The sequence below is a fragment of the Drosophila suzukii genome, chromosome 3 (assembly GCF_043229965.1).
Source record: "Drosophila suzukii chromosome 3, CBGP_Dsuzu_IsoJpt1.0, whole genome shotgun sequence".
Lineage (NCBI taxonomy): Eukaryota > Metazoa > Arthropoda > Insecta > Diptera > Drosophilidae > Drosophila > Drosophila suzukii.
In genome coordinates, this window is record NC_092082.1 from 52,291,577 (window position 1) to 52,304,522 (window position 12,946).

A 12,946-nucleotide genomic window follows, 5' to 3' on the forward strand; every position below is an offset into this window, starting at 1 on the left:
GATTAGTAGGTCCTTCAGGTCCAGCCTCGTGGTGTTGATCGCATGAGCAAGTGTTGAACGTTTCCAATGATGAGGTTCTCGAGGGCTCTAACATTAATAATGCTGGACTGGACTGGGTTATTGGTGGGGTACAGGCCAAGTTGGTGTTCGACTCTTTTGATGAAAAGCGCCATTAAACGGAGGTATTTGTCGGATTTGTGTTAAGCATTGGGATCCGAAAGGACATGTTCTCCTGCCATCCTGTGCTGTTCTTATTCGCAACTTAAACTTTTACTCAGCTGGCTGATTTTTGTTTAAGTTTTGTTTGCGAATTTTTGTTCGTCGTGCGTTGTAAGTCCACCTGTTGTGGATCTGTTCATGAGATTCTTTTGCGGGTCTGGGTTTTTTTTTCAGACCGCACCGACTGCGCCAATTGTGTGAAGTTAATTTAAGTAATTATTTTATTTTATTTTACTTTAATTGAAGTTTTTCTTGTATGAGTTTGTTGGACAGACTTTTATTACACGTTCTATTCTCGTTGACATTGACTTAGGAACTCCTCTTAAAGTTAAAGCTTATGAAGAGGTACAGCATAATTGACTGGCGCCTCGTGTTAACTTAACCGTTTATTCGATGGCTTATCTTGAGCTTGAGCATGTTGATAAGATCCACAGCGTTATCTGCAAAAGCCAGCGAATGAAGGGCGAGAGAAACTAACCAAAAATAACTACACTGTAAAAAGTTTTATCTATACAATAATCTAGATATATAACTTGTATATGTGTATATGTCAGGATTATGTTAAATTTTTTTTGTGTTTTAATTTTGTTAAATTGCGCTGAAATTCATAACTCATATATCTTAACTACATCTACGCATATGTATATTTTTTCTCAGAAAAAAGGGATGCCAATTTGGTGGAACGGGGGTGTGTGCTGACTTTGTATATATAAATATATGTCAATACATTTTGTGAAACTTGTGCGGAATGTGCCACTTGTGGTGTGCAGATTATGCTTCCGATCGGAAAGATCAAAAAAAAAAATATATATATATTTTTTTCGCACAAAATGGAGGCCTTACCGGTCGAGCGGCCAATTTGGCGGAACGGGGTTTGTGCTGATAATATACAAATATATGTCGATATATTTTGTGGAACTTGCGCGGAATGTGCCACTTGTGGTGAGCAGATTATGCTTCCGATGGGAAAGATAAACAAAATATATAAATATATATATTTTCAGAAAATGGAGGCGGTGAAGCGGGGCTGTGTGGAAGAAATATATATATAAATTTTATCGCAAGTGCAAAAAACTTTAGAATTATTTAGCTTGTGGAAAACGATGAAAAGAAATCCGGCTCGAAGGACCAAATGTTGGGGTGGGTCTGTGCCAAGAATCGTCCAAGTTTTTCTCAAAGAAATAGAACAGAGGGGTTGCGTTTACTTTCACTTGTTATTCTCCAATGGACTAACATGGCGTGAGCTTAGTCTATCGGGTATTCTAGGAACAGATAGAGCGCTCTTTAACCGGTTCGGAAACATCGACCAGTCATGCCAACCCAGCAATGTTGCACTCTGCCTTGTTCGACATGAACAATACCAATTCACTTATATAATACAGAGGCATGAGACTTCTTCAACGGATGGTGAATTGACTCGTCTTCTCTAATGGTTCATCATGGTTCGCACTTTGTCTATCGATTCGGTTGGTTTAAATGTATGCATGTTTGAATGTTTTCTTTCTGATTGTATTACTTGAGGATATTGGTTTTTAGTTATGCATAAGTTCACTTTAGCTTTGATTGGCACTTTCTCCGAAGTATGCTATTGGTCACAAAGCCTCTGAACGGATGGCTCCTACAGTTGAGCAATTTTCAACAGCTTGGGGATCACGGGTACTCGACGTAGCAGGGTAGATTTTGGTAAACTATCTATTGTCCTCGATCATTTATAGTGTTTGAATTGGGTGTGTAGAACATTATAGAAGTTGTGGGGTGCATATTTTGGATTATCTTAAATAAAAATGTAGACAATTACAGCTAGTTAGTCTATTCATTAGCTAGAAGGATGAGAAGTATGGATTTTGGAAAATATTTGATACAAATGTAACCAATAAGACGAGATGAAATCGATAAAGGAGACACAAAATTGCAGAATAAGGCAGGATGTGTAACGAACATTCACAACTGTTAAGGCTAAGATGTTTTCTAAAGAAGCGCTCACGCGAATTTTTCTCCTGCTTGGCTCGTCGACTAGAGGTGTAGGCCCTTGCTTCTTATTTTCATTATTAAATGTAAAATAATCGCGTGGAAGGACAATCCAAAACAAAGGGACGAAATACTACACAGACATACTACAGAATTTAAAATTAGGGGGTCTCTTGCATTTTATCTAATCTTTAAACACCTGAAAATCTCGGATATCGATAGAGATTTAGATCGCCCCCCTTCCCTTGACCGTTTTGCTACCAACAAAAAACCATAAACAAATAAATTTCTTTGTATTTTCTTGATCTGTTAATTACCTATCTGCCATTAATTTTTTTTTAAACTTTCATTTATCTATAATATATATTTATACCTTGCTACCTATCGCATATCTTTCCTTAGACTTGGGATTATTTTTTTTGTTTGTTATAGTATTCTTTTAAGAAGTATTAGGAACTTCTGTTCGCTCACCGAATTGCTGCTGATGTCCTCCTCGAGGAAAGCGCTTTTCTGAGAAAAACCTAGAAATTTAGATAATATTTTTTTTTCCCGGCGCCAACATTCCAAGTAATTTACTTATCTTTTAATGCATTTATAACAATAAAAAAAGACAGAAATCACCAAATCACTCAATCGAATTTAAAACCACTCAATTTCGCCTTTGCCTTTTTTTCATCATTTTCGGTCGTTTTTTTCTCATCCACATGGCCATTATCTAATTAGTAAAATGAAAAAAATGATTCTAAAACTAGAACTTAAATAAAACATCGACTATTTTTTTTCTCGACTGCTGTTTAACTTTTCCTTTCTGTAGATTTTTCCCTTTTTTCCTTTTATATTATCGGGTACATTTCCTCAAATTTTTACCAATTACAAATTTCTAACCATTTTTGTTGGCCCTTGAGGATTTAAATTGGACTTGGCGGAATTTTCCCGTAGCTAGGCAAAGGCACAAAGGCCTCTGTCTCGTCCACAGATTTGTGCGGTTTGAGGGCGTTAGAGTGGTCGTGGCATATTCGCGTTACAAACTTTCGCTGCGTACAAGGCTTCGGAATCTAAATCTGAGATCCCAATTCTCTGTCTTAATAGTTTCCGATATTGATATCCGCGTTCATATTTACGATTTTTTTAAGTTTGTGGGCGTGAATCGATTGATAAGCACTGCGCAACTCCTGCGGGAATTCAAAACACTCGAGCAGGGGCGCCGGTTTTAGACTTTTTGGCTGCACTACTTCGGGATTTCGTTGCATGCTTCGGTTTTCTCTTCATTTGCAAAATCCACTCAACTATTGTGTAATTCATTTTCGGCCGAGACTAATTTATATTTCTTAAGCGCCGAACTTAATAAAAATTAATTTTTCAGCTAAATTTTAGTCCACCAAACCTCAAGCTTTAAAAACTTACCAGTTAGGGCCTAGCGCTGCGCTGTATATTAAATCTGCTGTTCTGCCTCGTCTTTCTGGGTTGGCTGAGCACAAAAATTAGAGTTCAGATATATTATTTTCCTCTAGCACAACTTGATCCTTTCACGACCAGGTCGGAACAGAAATATCTAGACGCCAAAAATGTGACCCCTAGCCGAGTATGGGAATAAGAACAAGGTAAAGTTGACAGAAGGGTCTGTTGCTCTCCTTGCCGCATTCCTTTTGCCCCCTCCCGTATCGCAGAGCTACTCCTAGATGGCGCTCACCTTACTCTACATTTGGTCAACTACAACTACAACTACTACCCTCCTAAGAGCAGACTTAGGGTTTAATAACCCGAAGAATGATCTCCATCAAGCTTGTAGTTGATACAGCCTACTGTTTCAGGTCCTTAGCGTGAAAACGACCTACCAAATTTTCTTGTAAATCTTCCATCACATAACAAGAATTCCCTTACTTCTTTCGGGATCTGGCTGTACTATACGTTGGTCCTAATTATACCCGTTACTCGTAAAGTAAAAGGGTATACTAGATTCGTCGGAAAGTATGTAACAGGTAGAAGAAAGCGTTTCCGACCCCATAAAATATATATATTCTTGATCAGGATCACTAGGCGAGTCCATCTAGCTATGTCCGTCTGTCCGTCTGTCTCTCCGTCCGGATGAACGCTGAGATTTCGGAAACTATAAAAGCTAGGCTGTTGGGATGCGGATTCTTGAGCTTCTTGCGCAGCGCAAGTTTGTCTCAACAGGGTGCCACGCCCACTCTAACGCCCACAAACCGCCCAAAACTGTGGCTCCTACAGTTTGGATGATAGAATAAAAGTTTTAACTGAAGTGTATTGTTCTGATCAATACCAATCGATTCACCCAAAAAAAAGTTTTCCACGTCCCAACGCCCACAAACTTCAAAAAACCGTAAATATGAACGCGGATATCAATATCGGAAACTATCAAGATAGAGAATTTGGATCTCAGACTTAGATTACGGGGCCTTGTACGCAGCGAAAGTTTGTAACGCGAATATGCTACGCCCACAAACCTCACAAATCTGTGGCTTCCACAATTTTCATGTCAGATAAAAAATTGTAACTGTAATGTATTGGTCTTTTCAATACCTATCGATCTACAAAGATCTACGCCCACTCTAACGCCCATAACGCTTAAATTTGTCTGCCGCCCACATAACCATATATTAAGATAGCGGGTAGGTTGTGCTTGCATATCTCCATCTCCCTTTAGCTGAATAACGGGTATGTGATAGTCGAGGTACTCGACTATAGCGTTCTTCCTTGTTTTGAAATATATCCGGCTGCAAAACTGCTCTGTTTAAAATTCTTTCGGGGTACTTCTTGCCCTTCGCTGTTTGCAACCTCTCTTGTCCGCAAATTGTATTGGCGCTCGTTTTTGGCGTTTTGCCTACTCATAACTTCTTGTGCAATTTTCCCGACCACATCCAGAGAATCCTTTCGAGTTAAAACAGCAGATCTGTCCTCCAAAATTACCAATACTCTCAGCAGTTTATAGGAAGATCCGGACGAGATGAAATGTTGCCCAAATACCATATAATATGGTGTGGATCCTATAGCTGAATGGACTGCAGAACAAAGAGCACAGCATATACTACTAAGCTGCTCATCCCAATCTATTTTGTGAGCTCTTACGTACGACCAAATGGCGGCGATATCTGATCAATTTACCTTTCGGAAGCGTTCGCCTGAGGCGAATAAGCTGCTGTAAGATATGATGAGATATTGGGATTCCATTCGAAACTTCTGAAAGGCTTCCGCCTTGAGCTGGGAACTATTGTCAGATACTATGGTCTCTGATACCAGAGCGATATCTTGGATCCGCTGTGACCGCTGTGACTCTGGTGCCACGCCTATTGGTGGCCGCTGTATTCTGTTTGGATATTTGGTGGTCTTGCAAGTTCCACAGGATTGAATATATGACTTAACACCATTAATCAGACCAGGCCAATATTAATACCCAAGATTTCTTTCCAAAGTTTTATGTAAGCCTCCATGCGAAGCAAGTGCGTCATCGTGGGATTTCTTCAACACCTCTTATACTGAATTTTCGCGAATCCAAAGCTTCCAAGTAAAGTTATCATGCAACTGATCGCCAGTGGCATGTTCTGATCTCCTATACACCCGTCCATCTACTACCTTCAAGTCTGGCAACTTGTCTTGGTATGCCTTTACTCTTTTCGGACGCTTCACATATTCATCAGATCTGAACTGTGGCGACTGAAGATCGATTAACTCTCCATGACTTGATTTAATAGATGCTAATTCAGCCTCGTTTACTCTTGATAAGGCGTCTGGTACAACGGTCAGCCTGCCACTTCGATGCTCTATCTTAAGATTAAAGCCTTGCAGCTTAATGCCCACCGAGCTAGACGAGAATGTAAATCGGTCTGGGACATGAGCCATTCAATAGATGCATGGTCTGTTATGACCGTAAGTTCATGTCCTTCAATGTTATTGAATGCTTATTGAAATATGCGCTGCGTAATACAGGAGCAGAGCATAGCATAGTGTTCAGCTGATTAAATGCTGTTTCGCCTCTGGATTCATCTGGAATTTTTTCTTGGGTTTAAACAAGTCTGTTAGTTGGGCCGCTATCGAAGCAAAATTGCTAAAAAACTTGATATACCAGCCTACCATCCCCAAGACACTTCGGAGAGACTTCAAGCTCTTTGGAAGAGGGAATTCAGACATTGCCTTTCTGGATCAGTCCGTATAACTCCTTACCCCACTAAATGACCTAAATATTTCACTGATCGCATACAAAAATGGATTTTTTCCACGTTAAGAGTTAAACAATCGATCTTTACCTGCTCAGCTACTAAGCCTAACGCTTTTTTATGGGTTTGAAAACTATCCGACACTACCAACAGATCATCCAGATAAACAAAAACCTCATTGCGTAGATTGGCTATTATGACCTTGTCCATTAGGCGCGTCATAGTTTGCGAGGCGTTTGTAAGCCCGAATGGCATCACTTTGTACTGATAAAGAGGTTTTCTCGGAATGGTAAAAGCCGTCTTACCGCTATCGATTTTGGATCTAAAGGAATCTGCCAATAGGCAACATTGCCTTGGGTAGTCTTGACAAAATTCCATCGATCTGCGGTAAAGGATATGCATCCTTTTTCGTCAAAGCGTTGACTTTACGACTATCTAAACATTGCAAAAGGAGTCAAATCTCTCTTTTTCTCGCTGTTTCTTATCACGAATGGCCTCCCTTATATCCATGTCCGTCCGAGCATCACAAACTGGCTTAGATCGGACGTGAAGCCCCTAGGAGTTCCTCGTCCCGAGCCTGCTTGAACACCCGTGTGATCTACTGGAATTTGTCGCTCCAAATCGACCCCTTCTTCTTGCTCAGAGATATTTATTGCTATTGTCTGAAAGCGTGCCACAAGGCTTGTGCCTTTTTTTCTTGTGTACTTTCGCAATCAGCCATATTGAATATAAATAAATCCTAGTTTAAGAACTAATAAAATTTAAACTAATATATAAAAAAATGTTCGAGTGCTAAAAATTAAATCAAAGTTTGAAACTAGTTAGATAAAGCGAACAAAATTGCACAAGGCGAAGTAAAATTAAAACATGTTACATAAACCAAAATTTCTTATCTCCTTTTGTATTGTGAGGTCGATGACCTCCTCTGATCAATCAGCTGTCCAACTCTCTGTGAAAAATTACTCAAGGTTCGAACTCCAGCGTACATAAATCCAATTGAACTGCTCGAGTACACAGGAAAAAATCAAAGATCGATTGACAGCAGAAATATGAACATGTAAAAGCATACAAATTTGAATAAATAATATCAAATAAATCTGTAAACAAAAGAAGCATAAAAAAAGAATTGTCATAAATTAATTTGACATCGAACATAAATATTCCCGTTCTGACAAACCTAAGAAAGATAAGAAAAGTGCATAAAAAAACATTGCTATTGCATGTGCATTGCGCTTATCGCATTGCCAAAAAAACACCGACAACAATAAGCACCACGCGCAGACAGCAGCTTGCCGATCGTTCGACCGTCGCGACAATGCCTATAATCCGAGCCGTCTGCATCGCGCTTTACAATTGCGGAGCATGTTAGCTATGCCATTCATCGTAGTCACTGTATTTTTATGTAAATAATATCCGATGTCTATCCTATGCGAATTATGGCAAGCTGATCTGTCTGATGAGTAATTAGGTTACTCCTGTAATATTTAAATTTTTAAAGCGAAATAATAACAAAAATGCCTGCAGTTCTTATGCGTTAAGTGACCATGCCTATGGACTTGAAAAATGTAAGGGTATACTAGTTGGGCCTTCCTTTGTCTCAGTAAAAATTTTGGACAAGAGTGGATGGATGACTTACCTGTCTGGACAGTCTCTTCGTTTCCAAAGCGTTTGAGTGAAATTTTAAGTGAAGTTCGAAGCTAAATTAAGTGAAAATATCTGAAAGTCTCTAACCTTAGCAATACGATCGCTCACGCGAATTGTTCTCCGGCTTGGCTCGTCGAGTAGAGGTGTAGGTCTCTGCTACTTATTTCGTATTGCCTATTTTCATTATTAAATCTAAAATAATCGCGTGAAAGGACAAGCCAAAACAAAGGGACGAAATTCTACACATTTTATCCAGACATAACGGCAATTGTACAGAATTTAAAATTAGGGGGTCTATTGCACTTTATCTAAACTTTAAACATCAGAAAATCTCGGATGTCGATAGAGATTTACATCGCCCTCCCTTCCCTTGACCGTTTTGCTGCCAACAGAAAACCATACTTATTCAAACGGTTACTTTGGTGTTCAGGGGTGTCAGGGGATCATATTACGCCGATTCAAATATTCGAGGAGTTCAAAACACTATAATTATACCCGTTACTCGTAGAGTAAAAGGGTATACTAGATTCGTCGGAAGGTATGTAACAGGCAGAAGGAAGCGTTTCCGACCCCATAAAGTATATATATTATTAATCAGGATCACTAGCCGAGTCGATCTAGCCATGTCCGTCTGTCTGTCCGCGTCCACAATTTTCATGGTAGAAAAAAATTTTTGCTGAAATGTATTAGTCTCCAAAATACCTATCGATTGACCCAAAAAAAAAAATTGCCACGCCAACTCTAACGCCCATAACGCTTAAATCTGTTTACCGCCAACATAACCATGTATTGAGATCGCGGGTAGGTGGCGCATTTCAATCTCGCTTGGCTGCTTGCATACCTCCATTTCCCTTTTGTCCCTATAGCTGAGTAACGGGTATCTGATAGTCGAGGTACTCGACTATAGCGTTCTTTCTTGTTTTTACTTTAAAATAAATTATGGGTTCTCAATATCGCATTTCTTTCCTTAAACTTGGGATTCGTTTTTGTTCGTTATAGTGTTCTTTTAAGAAGTATAACAAACTTCTGTACGCTCACTGAATTACTGCTGATGTCCTCCTCGACGAAATCGCTTTTCAGAGAAAAACTTGGAAATTTAGAAAATATTTTCTTTTTCTGGCACCAACATTCCAAGTTATTCACAGGGAAGATATCACCAAATCACGCAAACGAATTTAAAACCACTCAATTTTGCCTTTGCCTTTTTTTTCATAATTTTACAAAAGCAAATAATAAATGCTTGTTAGATTCTGATTCCTCGAAGGAGTCTTCATTTTTAATGTATGTGGATGCGAATAACTTATATGGTTGGGCAATGTCACAACCTTTACCATATAAAGACTTTAAATACATGTCTTCCACAGACATAGACAGTTTTGATATTCATAATATTCCCATTGATAGCAAATACGGTTATTTTTTGGAAGTGGACTTAATATATCCGTACCGTTCGATCTTCATAATGATCTTCCATTGTCTGGCCTCAAAAGAGGATATGGTAAAAAAATGACTTGCTGAACTGGGAAATAAGAACAATTATGTAATACATTATCGGAATTTGCAACAATAAATACAGAACGGGCTAGTACTGAAAAAGATCCATAGAGAAGTTCAGGTCTTACCAAAGCCTTGGTAAAAGAATTACATTGATCTAAATACTTTACATAGGCAAAATGCAAAAAACCAATTTGAAAGTGCAAGGTTGATATTAAGCTTGTTAGTACATGGGAAGCTCCAGATAGCACCAAGACTGGACGAAAGGGACATTATGCCAAAACTTGAATTTCAAAACCCAATTTTAATAGTGCAACTAAAATTAATGATCATTTCTGTATATTTCTATATATTAAGCCAATTTATTAGGATTTGCAGTATTAGACTTATTGAAATGGAAAATGTATGATTTTCACTACTAATATATGAAGCCAGGAAAAGTTTTTTTTTTGATTTTTATAAAGATATTCGTAATAATCTTGAAGCAAAATTGGATACATCGGACTATTCATACATAACTTTAAAAGAGTTAACAAAAAAAGTTTAAGGTTTTTTAAAGATGAGCTTAACTTTAAACTCATGACATAATTTGAAGGTCTGTGCTCAAAGGTTTATGGTTATAAAATAGATGAAGTTGAATCTTACCATAATAAAGCAAAGGGAGTGAGTTCACGAAATCTTACAATTGAACACTATAAAAACGGTTTATTATCTGGGAACTCTTAGAACAATGCTTACATCAAAAGCACACAAAATAACTACATTTAAAGTTTAAAAAAAATAAGTGTTAACGAAACACAATTTTTAGAGTTAAGTAACGAAGACCATGGTACGACATCAATAAAACAAAACAAGGAAGAACGCTATAGTCGAGTACCTCGGCTATCAGATACCCGTTACTCAGCTAAATAGAGATAAGCAAGCAGCAAAGCGAGATTAAAATGCGCCACCTACCGGCGGTATACAGATTTAAGCGTTATGGGCGTTAGAGTTGGCGTGGCAATTTTTTTTTTTGGGTCAATCGATAGGTATTTTGGAGACTAATACATTTCAGCAAAAATTTTTTTCTACCATGAAAATTGTGGACGCGGACAGACAGACGGACATGGCTAGATCGACTCGGCTAGTGATCCTGATCAAGAATATATATACTTTGTGGGGTCGAAAACGCTTCCTTCTGCCTGTTACATACTTTCCGACGAATCTAGTATACCCTTTTACTCTACGAGTAACGGGTATAATTAGCTTTGACAAACATGAAACAGGGCATAAGCTAGACTTTAAATATACCGGACCCAATAAGGTTGAAAGTATAGTAGAAAAAGATAACATAGTAATTTCAAATAATAAAAACAAGGAAGAACGCTATAGTCGAGTACCTCGGCTATCAGATACCCGTTACTCAGCTAAATAGAGATAAGCAAGCAGCAAAGCGAGATTAAAATGCGCCACCTACCGGCGGTATACAGAATTAAGCGTTATGGGCGTTAGAGTGCGCGTGGCAAATTTCAGTTAAAATTTTTTATTTAGCATGAAAATTGTAAGCGCCACAGGTTTGGGCCGTTTGTGGGCGTTAGAAAGGGCGTGGCAAACTTGTTTTTGGTCAATCGATAGGTACTGATGAGAACAATACGTTTCAGTTCAAGTTATTATTCTAGCATCAAAACTGTAGGCGCCACAGTTTTGGGCGGTATATGGGCATTTGAGTCCGCGTGGCACATTGCTGAAACAAACTTGCGCTGCGCAGGAATCTCAGGAATCTGCATGCCTAATCCCAGAATTGATGCTCTTAGTTTCCGAGATCTCAGCGTTCATACGGACAGACGGTCGGACGGACATGGCTAGATCGACTCGGCTAGTGATTCTGATCAAGAATATATATACTTTATGGGGTCGAAAACGCTTTCTTCTGCCTGTTGCATATTTTCCGACGAATCTAGTATACCCTTTTACTCCACGAGTAACGGGTATAAAAATGTGTAAGTGGGTCCGATATATTACTTGGCTGGATTGTGATATGGATGTATATCTTGGAGAAGGAATGGATGCGGAACGCGTGGAATCGGAACGCTGCCTGAGGACCTACTTTATTTTTGGATGAAACACTTCGACACAATTCAAATTAAAGACCATATGTAATATAATATATAATATAATAATACTTATATGTTAGTGGATACGATATATTATTGTGCTGGAATTTGATTTGGATGTATACGCTTAAAGGATATAAATTAAAGAAAAATAATATGTGGTTGGATAGAATAAATCATAAACTGAACCAGAAGGGTTGGATTCGGAACACGTAAAATCGGAACGCTACTTGAGCTTTTAGTTCATTTTTCGCTAAAACACTTTGAAATAAGTATATTTATATATATATGTGTAAGTTTGGAAAAGTTATAGAGTTTCTTTTTACCGACGTCCCAAATGCAGTGCAGTGTGAACGGCCTGTCTTAGCCCTTATGCGACGCGTTGCAGTACGGAATGCTCGGAACACCATGTATGACGGCACACATACCAGTGCGCAATGTAAATACCCCTAATAATTAAAATCTACTGAAATATCAGCTAAACGATTATTGGGCTGTGTTTTCCATTCGGGATGCCGCGTAGGGAGAAAAACTGGTTTTTAAAGAAGAAACAAAGTGTTTATGACTGATGCCGTCAAAGTACTTGTATTGGGTATTGCACGGTGGATGGATTTTATTTAATTTTAAATTTAATTTATTTTATTTTAATTGAAGTTTTCCTTATATGTAGTTCTTGGACAGAGTTATATTATACGTTCTTTTCTCGTTGACAATGACTTAGGAACTCCGCTTAATGTTAAAGCTTATAAAGAGCTACAGCATAATTGACTGGCGCCTCGTGTTAACATACCGGTTATTCTATGGCTTATCTTGAGCTTGAGCATGTTGATAAGATCCACAGCGTTATCTGCATAAGCCAGCGGATGAAGGGCGAGAGAAACTAACCAAAAATAACTACACTGTAAGAGTTTTATATATACAATAATCTAGATACATATATAACTCATCTCCTCTTAAGAATGATTAACGTCCTCGTTAATATATAATATTTACTTAAAAAAAACAAATTACAATGGATTTTAAGTGGTGTTTATACAACTAAACTTGTTCGCTGCGACTATCATTTGAATTAGCATTTTGTTCCTTTCGTATTCATTTGAGTACTATGAATTTCTAATTAATTTCAATCGTTTAAATTTAGATCTGTGTCGCCTTATATTTCTATTGTTAATATATTCCTTATAATGAGTATCATCAAGCTTAGATATATGTTTACTTTTCCTAAATGGGTTATCAATTTTTAATTTTCTTTTTAGTTGCATATCTACTTTGGCAAAAGGTGTATCAATTTCATGTTCCCTTCCCTCTTTATTTAATCGCTGTATTATATCTTCCTTATTTTGTTTTACGTCTATC

At 38.0% G+C, this 12,946-nt stretch overlaps 1 long non-coding RNA gene across 1 annotated transcript; it reads left to right on the forward strand.

The window, feature by feature from the left end:
* Positions 1–11,748: 11,748 nt before the first annotated feature.
* LOC139353092 (uncharacterized) lies at positions 11,749–12,597 on the forward strand. Its single transcript, XR_011604227.1, has 2 exons — positions 11,749–12,182; positions 12,312–12,597. It is a non-coding gene; the product is annotated as an uncharacterized lncRNA (long non-coding RNA).
* The last annotated feature ends 349 nt before the right edge of the window (positions 12,598–12,946 follow it).